Source organism: Oncorhynchus masou, chromosome 25, assembly GCF_036934945.1.
Source record: "Oncorhynchus masou masou isolate Uvic2021 chromosome 25, UVic_Omas_1.1, whole genome shotgun sequence".
Lineage (NCBI taxonomy): Eukaryota > Metazoa > Chordata > Actinopteri > Salmoniformes > Salmonidae > Oncorhynchus > Oncorhynchus masou.
In genome coordinates, this window is record NC_088236.1 from 10876516 (window position 1) to 10887214 (window position 10699).

Sequence of the window (10699 nt, forward strand, 5' to 3'; positions counted from 1 at the left end):
TTATAGTGGAGAAACAGTCTACTGGGTTATAGTGGGAGCAGCAGTCTACTGGGGTTATAGTGGAGCAGCAGTCTACTGGGTTATAGTGGAGCAACAGTCTACTGGGGTTATAGTGGAGCAGCAGCAGTCTACTGGGGTTATAGTGGAGCAGCAGCAGTCTACTGGGGTTATAGTGGAGAAGCAGTCTACTGGGGTTATAGTGGAGCAGCAGCAGTCTACTGGGGTTATAGTGGAGAAGCAGCAGTCTACTGGGGTTATAGTGGAGCAGCAGTCTACTGGGGTTATAGTGGAGCAGCAGCAGTCTACTGGGGTTATAGTGGAGCAGCAGTCTACTGGGTTATAGTGGAGCAACAGTCTACTGGGGTTATAGTGGAGCAGCAGCAGTCTACTGGGGTTATAGTGGAGAAGCAGTCTACTGGGGTTATAGTGGAGCAACAGTCTACTGGGGTTATAGTGGGAGCAACAGTCTACTGGGTTATAGTGGGAGCAGCAGTCTACTGGGGTTATAGTGGAGCAGCAGTCTACTGGGGTTATAGTGGAGCAGCAGTCTACTGGGGTTATAGTGGAGAAGCAGTCTACTGGGGTTATAGTGGAGCAGCAGCAGTCTACTGGGGTTATAGTGGAGCAGCAGCAGTTTACTGGGTTATAGTGGAGAGGCAGTCTACTGGGGTTATAGTGGGAGCAGCAGTCTACTGGGGTTATAGTGGAGCAACAGTCTACTGGGTTATAGTGGAGCAACAGTCTACTGGGTTATAGTGGAGCAGCAGTCTACTGGGTTATAGTGGAGAAGCAGTCTACTGGGTTATAGTGGAGCAGCAGTCTACTGGGTTATAGTGGAGAAGCAGTCTACTGGGTTATAGTGGAGAAGCAGTCTACTGGGGTTATAGTGGAGCAGCAGTCTACTGGGGTTATAGTGGAGCAACAGTCTACTGGGTTATAGTGGAGCAGCAGAGTACTGGGGTTATAGTGGAGCAGCTGAGTCCGTTGTATAACTCTCACTGGGCAACTGGTTGAGATGTAGGCTACTATAAAGGTGAAACTATATAACATGCACCTTTGGGAAAGATACTCGACCAAATACTCAAAACTATATAGATAAGCCTATATCATAATGTAACAACTACACAAACTCAAAACAAACCACTGCACAGATCCCAGTCTACTTGCTACTTGTGATTTCAATAAAAAATGACATAAAGGATATAGATAAAGCTGCACAATACTGTACGTTTAGACTCAAATATCAAGTATTGTTGAAGGGTAAGTTTATTTACCTTGTGGGATGTGTGTCCCCTCTTTTCTGTAACAAATATCCTCAGCAGGATATCAGCGGATTGATAGACGAAACAACAGGAAACAGGACGTCTTGTATGTACACACGAGGTATGCAGGCGTCAAACAGGTACATATGGGCGTGTCTGGGTTGGCAACAAACAGGTGAGCACACGCCCGACCTACAGTAGTTTGTAGATTTTTCGCGCCTTGTATTTCAAACTGCGTAAACTGCAGGCCTACTTTATGTTGCTAGAATGCCTATTGCGAAACAACACCTTTAAAATGCTTCAAATCTATTTTCCTAACAGAAAAGTGATGACATTCTGAACCACAGGCCGATGATACATACCTTCCTGTTTACAGTCCCGTATCCATTCCAGGCTCGAAATTGTTGAGCAATGCTTCTCGGTCCACTGTGTCGAAGGCCTACTCTCATTTCGGATGCCCCCTGCGTCGAAGTTCCACCTGGTTGTCTGGACGGTTCTGTGTGTCGTTTTATAGAGGGAGGACGCAGGGTTGATATCCGAGTCTTTCAGATGGAGAGAGAGAGAGAGAGAGAGGATACATAAAAGGCATGCTGCAGACAAAAGGTGTTCAATCCAGCGCCACATCGTTCCCATGGAAACTTACTTCCCTCCGTTTCTAGCAGCTATTTATGGGGCTGTGATGTCGGTGACATGTTGGTGGTGTTGCTGCAGGCTCGTCCCCGTCTGCAAATCAAAGCAAATCTAGGCATCACTGTCTGTTAATCATTATGGTCAACTATACAAAAGAAACGTGTAGGCCTAAATGTATAACATACCACAATACTATACTACTACTACACAGGCCTAAATGCATAACATACCACAATACTATACTACTACTATACAGTAGGCCTAAATGTATAACAAACCACAATACTATACTACTACTATACAGTAGGCCTAAATGTATAACATACCACAATACTATACTACTACTACACAGGCCTAAATGCATAACATACCACAATACTATACTACTACTATACAGTAGGCCTAAATGTATAACATACCACAATACTATACTACTACTATACAGTAGGCCTAAATGCATAACATACCACAATACTATACTACTACTATACAGTAGGCCTAAATGTATAACATACCACAATACTATACTACTACTATACAGTAGGCCTAAATGCATAACATACCACAATATTATTACTATACAGTAGACCTAAATGCATAACATACCACAATACTATACTACTACTATACAGTAGGCCTAAATGTATAACATACCACAATACTATATCAAATCAAATTTATTTACATAGCCCTTCGTACATCAGCTGATATCTCAAAGTGCTGTACAGAAACCCAGCCTAAAACCCCAAACATCAAGCAATGCAGGTGTAGAAGCACGGTGGTTAGGAAAAACTCCCTAGAAAGGCCAAAACCTAGGAAGAAACCTAGAGAGGAACCAGGCTATGTGGGGTGGCCAGTCCTCTTCTGGCTGTGCCGGGTGGAGATTATAACAGAACATGGCCAAGATGTTCAAATGTTCATAAATGACCAGCATGGTCGAATAATAATAAGGCAGAACAGTTGTCATCCAATGTGTCCGTCCAACGTGTCGTCCCAACGTGTCATCCAATGTGTCCATCCAACGTGTGGTCCCAACGTGTCGTCCAACGTGTCGTCCAACGTGTCGTCCCAACGTGTCGTCCCAACGTGTCGTCCCAACGTGTCGTCCCAACGTGTTCGTCCAACGTGTCCGTCCAACGTGTCATCCAACGTGTCGTCCAGCGTGTCATCCAACGTGTCATCCAACGTGTCGTCCCAACGTGTCGTCCCAACGTGTCGTCCCAACGTGTCGTCCAACGTGTCCGTCCAACGTGTCCGTCCAACGTGTCCGTCCAACGTGTCATCCAACGTGTCGTCCAGCGTGTCGTCCAACGTGTCGTCCAACGTGTCGTCCAACGTGTCATCCAACGTGTCATCCAATGTGTTCGTCCAACGTGTCATCCAATGTGTTCGTCCAACGTGTCATCCAACGTGTCATCCAATGTGTTCGTCCAACGTGTCATCCAATGTGTTCGTCCAACGTGTCATCCAATGTGTTCGTCCAACGTGTCATCCAATGTGTGCGTGTGTTTATATTCGGGGAGGATCTCAGTCTGTAGTCGTAGATGTTGATTGAACATAATCCAGAGACTGTACTCTAATCTGATAGCAGTATAACCACATTACAACCACGTGTCAACATCAACAGTCATACATGGATGAGACTGACTCAATCTTCTGATGCATCCCAAAAGGCTCCCTATTCCTCATATAGTGCACTACTTTTTTTCCTTCTTTTTTTTTTAGCATAAGTGCACTATAGGGAATAGAGTGGCATTTAGGAAGCAATCAACCGTGTGATGCATCAGGATGACTCCAGGAACAGGAAACGTCTTCATCGAACCACCGGGACATCGACATGGACGATAACGCTAAACTTCAAAATATTTAATTTCCCGATGAGAAACCAGAGGTTCCGATAAAGATGGGTTTGGCAGGCGTGAACACTCTTTGGCGACACTGATTGTCAATAGCAAATGTGGTTATGTGTATATTTATTTTGCCGTTAATGTATTGAAGACCTATTTCAGCAAGTTATCCAAGTTTTTTGCTGGCTTCGCTAGCCATGTTGATGAGCTAACTGACACAGTTGGTCACTGCACTACAATGTCACGCGAGCTATTTCCAGCAGGTGATTTGCTAGCAGGTGACTTACTGAAATATTAACTGAATGTTTATTTTCTTACTACCTTAAAATATTTATATAAAAAGGATTGTACTTGTGCTCTATTTATAGATTAATATTACTTCACATTGAGGGTATGTATCAATACTGTTGCTCCTATCTTCTAAAAGACACAGTGGGCAAAAAAGTATTTAGTCAGCCACCAATTGTGCAAGTTCTCCCACTTAAAAAGATGAGAGGCCTGTAATTTTCACCATAGGTACACTTCAACTATGACAGACAAAATGAGGGGGAAAAATCCAGAAAATCACATAGTAGGATTTTTTATGAATTTATTTGCAAATTATGGTGGAAAATACATGTCCTACCTGTCATCACTGTTCGATATATTTTACTGCAGATAAAAACCGAGTCAACCTGGGTGTCCGTGTGCCTGTCTTCTGGGGGGCGATGTGAAATTGGTTACAACATTGGTAGTAGAGAATTACAGACAGACAGGCAGACAGGGGAGAAGTACAGACAGGCATAAAGTGGATAATTACAGACAAGCAGACAGGAGAGAATTACCAACAGGCAGACAGGAGAGAATTACCAACAGGCAGATGGGAGAGAATTACAGACAAGCAGACAGGAGAGAATTACAGACAAGAAGACAGGAGAGAATTACAGACAAGCAGACAGGAGAGAATTACCAACAGGCAGACAGGAGTGAATTAGACGGACGGACAGGCAAGTTAGGAGAGAATTACTGTCTGTCTGTCTGTACTTCTCTCCTGTAACTACGAGGAGCCGTAACTACGAGGACAACAAAAAAATATAATTAAAAAAAGATATATATATATATTTTATGAACTCGGGTACTCATCTTCCTGTTGAAAGTTAGAATAGTCGAATACACCAGGTGAAATTTTAACTAATTAAACAACAAAGAATATAATCTACATGACCAGTCTCTGTGTGTAAAATAAAAAGTGGTTAATGAGAACCTAACTCACAGCAAAAAATATAAGGAAAGGAATCCAATGTTATTTGTTGCCTAGACTTTACTGCAAATGACACAAGTCCAGAGGGAAAAAAAAGACACTAATATTGCAGTTAGCCATGACAGCCTTTATAATAGAACGCACGTAACCACACACATATTATTGGACTTGGGAAAAATACATCTTAACGTAGAAATAGAATGAAACAGGCATTGTATTTTTGCTCTAATATAGTGGCCACTATAGTAGACATCGATCAAGTCCACAAAGAAAAATAACATTCACTGAGTACAACGTTTAATAGTCCCCCCTCACTGACAAACAAGTGTTCCAGTATGTCAAGTTCAACACAACAATGTCTTTGGGCTACACTTTACATTATTGCATTGTACACGCTCTGCCTGTGGACATCTGTTCTACAGTGTACCAGCAGCAGAGCATGAAACCCGTTGTTGGTAGAATTGACCTCTTTAAGGCATAATCCTTTTTATCCACTGTATTGAAAAAGTGAGAAAGAGGGAAAGTGTGTGGTGTTCCTTCACCTCTATAGTGGCATCCAGTTTAAGCCAGGCCCATCTCCAGCTACACTTGATCCCCGAATCCACTTGTTTAACAAGCAACGCCTCTTTTTCACCTAATTCTCTCATTCTGAAAATTGACCACATACTGTAGAGGAAAAATATTAGTTCATAGATAGTAGTGAGTTCATTAGCTAGTTAACGTTTCACACAGATTGCCAGGGTTCAGTAAGCAACTAACGTTATAACTTGAGGAACGGCAAGGAGTTGTATACCAGTTAATACTATAGTGAATTGGTTAGGTTACTAACGTTAGCTCATCTGATGTGGTCTCACATTAGTCTGACTTTATTAGCCAATTAATTTTCACACCATGAACTCAATTATTTGATCAGCTAAGTTGGCTGATGTTGCTCAACAGTTCTCTGGCTAGCTAACGGATCATTTGATCCAGCGAGCAAGATACTTAACAATGCTAACAATTCTTCTTTCACCACACTTGCTCCCTCACTTTAAAATTCTTAAATGTCAGTTGTTTTTCTGGTTACAGCTCATGAAGTACGCTTCATCACCTTCTGACCCCCGTCGTCAGGCTTCTCCACCTACCTCTTCTTTATCGTTCAGGGGACGCGGTGCTGCAACTGGCAAACTGCCTTTCCACTCTCAGCTGTCTTTCCAGAGCGCACGCTGATGCTGTACCGAGCACGTTGGTTGTCTCTTCTCTCCTCAGTCGCGTGCTGCATTGTTATGTGAACGATTGGCTGAGCCTTGGATACAGTCAGTATTGCTCCAAATGCACATCACTCATTCGCTTACAGCCTGTAGCGATCCAAAGCCCCCCACCCCCCCAAAAAAATTAATATTGGATCTACACAAATCACGTAGGTTACTTATTTTGGATTAAAAAACGGCGAATTCCGCCGAAAGGTGACTAGTTTACATCCCTGAATTGAGCATCAGCAGTTTTCCTCTTGTTATACACAGTGTACAAAACACTGCTCTATCCAGGATAGAATCCACCTGTTAAATCCACTTCAAATCAGTGTAGGTGAAGGGGAGGAGACGGGTTAAAGAAGGATTTTTAAGACTTGAAACATGGATTGTGTATGTGTGCTTTTACAAAAATGGTATGCTGTTTTCAAACGAAAATACAATACATTGCTCTGGTTAAAGCTTTAAGAATTGAGCCGCTGACCTCATTTCAAGATGGCCTCTACCTACATTCCGGTTCGCGTTGTGAAGCATAAATAAAATAAACACGTTGATCAGTGGTGGGCCGTCAGGGCCAGCAAGGCCTTCTCTGCTGGCCTAAACATCATCAGAATATATATATATTTTTAAATATATTTTCCCACAAATATGTATTAAATTATTCCCCAGAGTAAGCCTTACACTTCATTTCATAGCGTTGCACTGCTTCCAGCCCCAGGTTGAGATTTGGAGGGCTGGTCTTTATGTTAGATATTTTATCCAATCATATTCAGCCATCATGTGTTGCCAGGGGTCTAAAATCTGCCCTCAGGCCTTCAGAATCAACAGTGCTGGCGCTTGTAGCTTAAAGTAAATAGCAATGCCAAATTTAGTGTCAACCAATCAGCTTTAGAGTTGGCTATTGTACGCCTGCTGGATGGCTCCAGTGTTACACAGGAGCCAGCTAGCAGGCGTAGTGCCTGCACGTCTTTTGATTGGATTACCAATATTGAGAGGCAGGTCCTATATGGGCAGGTCTCAGAACAAGGAAACTGAAATTGATCAACGCGTACTACTCAGCTGTTTTTTCAACCCACAATGGCGGAAGGAGAAGATATCGATTTGGTCGAGGATATAATTATAACGCCATTCTCAAGACAAACTTTTCAAGAAAAGTTAGACATTGTCAGGAGAGGTAGACGCCGACGCTACAAAGCCTGTCACAGGCGGGAAAGGGGTTCGTTCTCCACTTTCAATTATGGGCGCTATCAATGACTCACAGGCTCCGAGAAGCACTGCAAACTGTACTGCTGGGAATGCCTATTATTTGCAAGTGATCGATTTGGTGTTTGGAGCCACACTGGCTTTGCAAACCTGAGTTGTCTAACCAAGGCAGCAACGAGACACCAAAGTACGGCTGGGCACTTACAAACAATGGTGCTTTTGAAAACTTTTGGGGACACCCGAGTGGATCTACAGCTCAACGAACAAGCGTGCAGAGCAACGAAGCTGCATAATGAAAAGGTATTGTACTCTTCCCCTGCAATTCTCTGAATAAAAATGTCAATTTCAAGGTGACGCAACGCCTGGTTATACTGCGTTTCTGTCTAAATGTATAGTGTCTAGAGCCATGGCATCATGATGGTAATAAGAGGTGGATTAATTCGGGTGGGACTGTGTAGGACTTCACTGAAGGCCCAGGCCCCAGAACCACGGCACGCTATTGACGTTGATGCACACCGAAAGCCGGTGACCTGCTACTGACAACCGACCCAGACATCACCTGCCCCCCTGCGCTTTGTCTCTCGCTCTTCACATTCAACGAGAGACGGACAACAATATAGTTGTGCGGGTGGGCTGCGTCCGTGATCATGGAGGGAGCATCTAAGTCCCCTGCAGAGGAGGAAAATGTTTGTTCTTTTAGACTGTCGCCGTGCAGCAGTGAAAACTCATTTGAATCTGCTGGGGACTCGCGTGCTGCTACATTTATAATCTGCCACACGCTTGTGGAAATGTCTGATGGAGACCTCAATTTGTGAAAAATGTGTTGAACTTGATGCAGCTAAAGAAATAATTATTACTCTTCGTGAAGAAATAAAACATTTGACCAAGCGTCTTGAACCGAATAAGGATTCTATGAGACTATAAGCACCTTTAAATGCTTCCTATCAAAACATCCAACAGAATGATAATGGGGCCTTCCTGGAATGTGAAACATTTCTGACACTGCACCCCTCTACTGACTCGCAATCTGCTTCAAGACACGGCAGAGACCGGATCATTCCGCCGATTGTGGGCAAAAAGTTGAGTTGAACAATTGAAAAATTGTATGGTTGAGAGGGATGAGGCAAAATAGATGGCAAATAAGTCTGGCTGTAAAACCGATTGGCAAATGTACTGCAAATTGAGAAATCATGTGACTAAACTGAAGAGGAAGAATAGAAAAGAAGAGGAACTACACTACGAAACAAAGATAAATGACAAAGAATGACAGTAAAAAGCTTTGGAGCACCTTAAATGAAATTTTGGGCAAAAAGGAAAACTCTGTTCCCTCATTCATTGAATCAGATGGCTCATTCATCACAAAACTCACTGATATTGCCAACTACGTTTATGATTTTTTCATTGGCAAGATTAGCAAATGTAGCCAGCAACAAACGCAAACTTAGCCAGGCGCACCTGGGTTTTTCCACGCTCAACAGCTTCCCGTGTGTTTCAAGAATGATCCACCACCCAAACAACATCCAGACAACTTGACACAACTGTGGGGAGCAGTGGAGTCAACACGGGCCAGTATCCCTGTGGAACGACACCTTGTATTGTCTATGACCTGACAAATTGAGGCTGTTCTGAGGTTGAAACGCAATATTGGAAAGGTGTTCCTAATGTTTTGTACAATCAGTGACAGTGACTCAATTATCCCATGTCAGTTAAACATTTTTAGATTGGTCTATTCCGTCTAGTCAGCTATCTAATCATGGCCGAATTACCGACCAGGCACGCAGGACAAGTGCCCAGGGGCCCTGAGCTCCAGGGGGCCCCGCTTGATTTTGTTAGTTACTCCCAGTCAGATATCATAACATAAGTAATGGAAACATTTTGTAGAATTGCAGAACATTTCCTGTAAAACTACAACAACAAAACATCTGTAAAGTAAACTAATTGCTTTACTTTTTGTTAATAAAATACTTTTTCTGCTTCTGTACGTATTCAATTATAGTTATTAATCCTGGTGCTGAGTTCATGTGTAGTGGCTAATTGTATAGCTAATATGTTTTGTAGATGGACTGAGAGGAATGAAGCAACAGAAACCAATGTGATAATGGCTGAGCCCATTTTTTTCTTGTTATTGCTGTACTCCAATTAACTTTTTAGAGTTTTGTCCAGACCACACCAAAACTCAGAGCCTAGTTATGGCCATTCCATAAAGCCCTGAATGTGCTCCTCGTAATAATGTCAGCATAAAGCCCTGAATGTGCTCCTTGTAATAATGTCAGCATAAAGCCCTGAATGTGCTCCTCGTAATAATGTCAGCATAAAGCCCTGAATGTGCTCCTCGTAATAATGTCAGCATAAAGCCCTGAATGTGCTCCTCGTAATAATGTCAGCATAAAGCCCTGAATGTGCTCCTCGTAATAATGTCAGCATAAAGCCCTGAATGTGCTCCTCGTAATAATGTCAGCATAAAGCCCTGAATGTGCTCCTTGTAATAATGTCAGCATAAAGCCCTGAATGTGCTCCTTGTAATAATGTCAGCATAAAGCCCTGAATGTGCTCCTCGTAATAATGTCAGCATAAAGCCCTGAATGTGCTCCTTGTAATGTCAGCATAAAGCCCTGAATGTGCTTCTTGTAATAGTGTCAGCATAAAGCCCTGAATGTGCTCCTTGTAATAATGTCAGCATAAAGCCCTGAATGTGCTCCTTGTAATAGTGTCAGCATAAAGCCCTGAATGTGCTCCTTGTAATAATGTCAGCATAAAGCCCTGAATGTGCTCCTTGTAATAATGTCAGCATAAAGCCCTGAATGTGCTCCTTGTAATAATGTTAGCATAAAGCCCTGAATGTGCTCCTTGTAATAATGTCAGCATAAAGCCCTGAATGTGCTCCTTGTAATAGTGTCAGCATAAAGTGCTGAATTTTGCACGTCCCATGTAATGTCGTCTAAGTGGTAACAATGAGGCAAAATCCAGCCTTAGTATTGTTCTGGGACATTAATTTATTTTCTTTAGCGTGTTTCATATAGCAGCCACGTGTCATTTATTTTCTTTAGCGTGTTTCATATAGCAGCCACGTGTCATTTATTTTCTTTAGCGTGTTTCATATAGCAGCCACGTGTCATTTATTTTCTTTAGCATGTTTCATATAGCAGCCACGTGTCATTTATTTTTCAAGAAAATGTGGGTCGTGGGCTATTTAAATACTTGTTCTGTTTTGAAGAACAAACATCAAACATTTGGAAAATTCATATCTTGCAGTAAAACACAAAATAAAGATCTTCATTGCAAGAGAAG

At 42.5% G+C, this 10699-nt stretch overlaps 1 protein-coding gene and 1 long non-coding RNA gene across 2 annotated transcripts in view; one reads left to right on the forward strand and one right to left on the reverse strand.

The window, feature by feature from the left end:
* Positions 1–1985, reverse strand: part of LOC135513769 (tight junction protein ZO-2-like) — a 211121-nt gene extending 209136 nt beyond the window's left edge. The window contains exons 1-2 of the mRNA XM_064936685.1: positions 1906–1985; positions 1275–1804 (exon numbers count right to left, since the gene is read on the reverse strand). The gene's annotated coding sequence lies outside the window, so the exon portion shown is untranslated. The remainder of the gene's footprint in view (positions 1–1274; positions 1805–1905) is intronic.
* LOC135513772 (uncharacterized) overlaps positions 1–10699 on the forward strand; it is a 244581-nt gene that overhangs the window by 229854 nt on the left and 4028 nt on the right. The gene's annotated exons all lie outside the window — the stretch shown is intronic.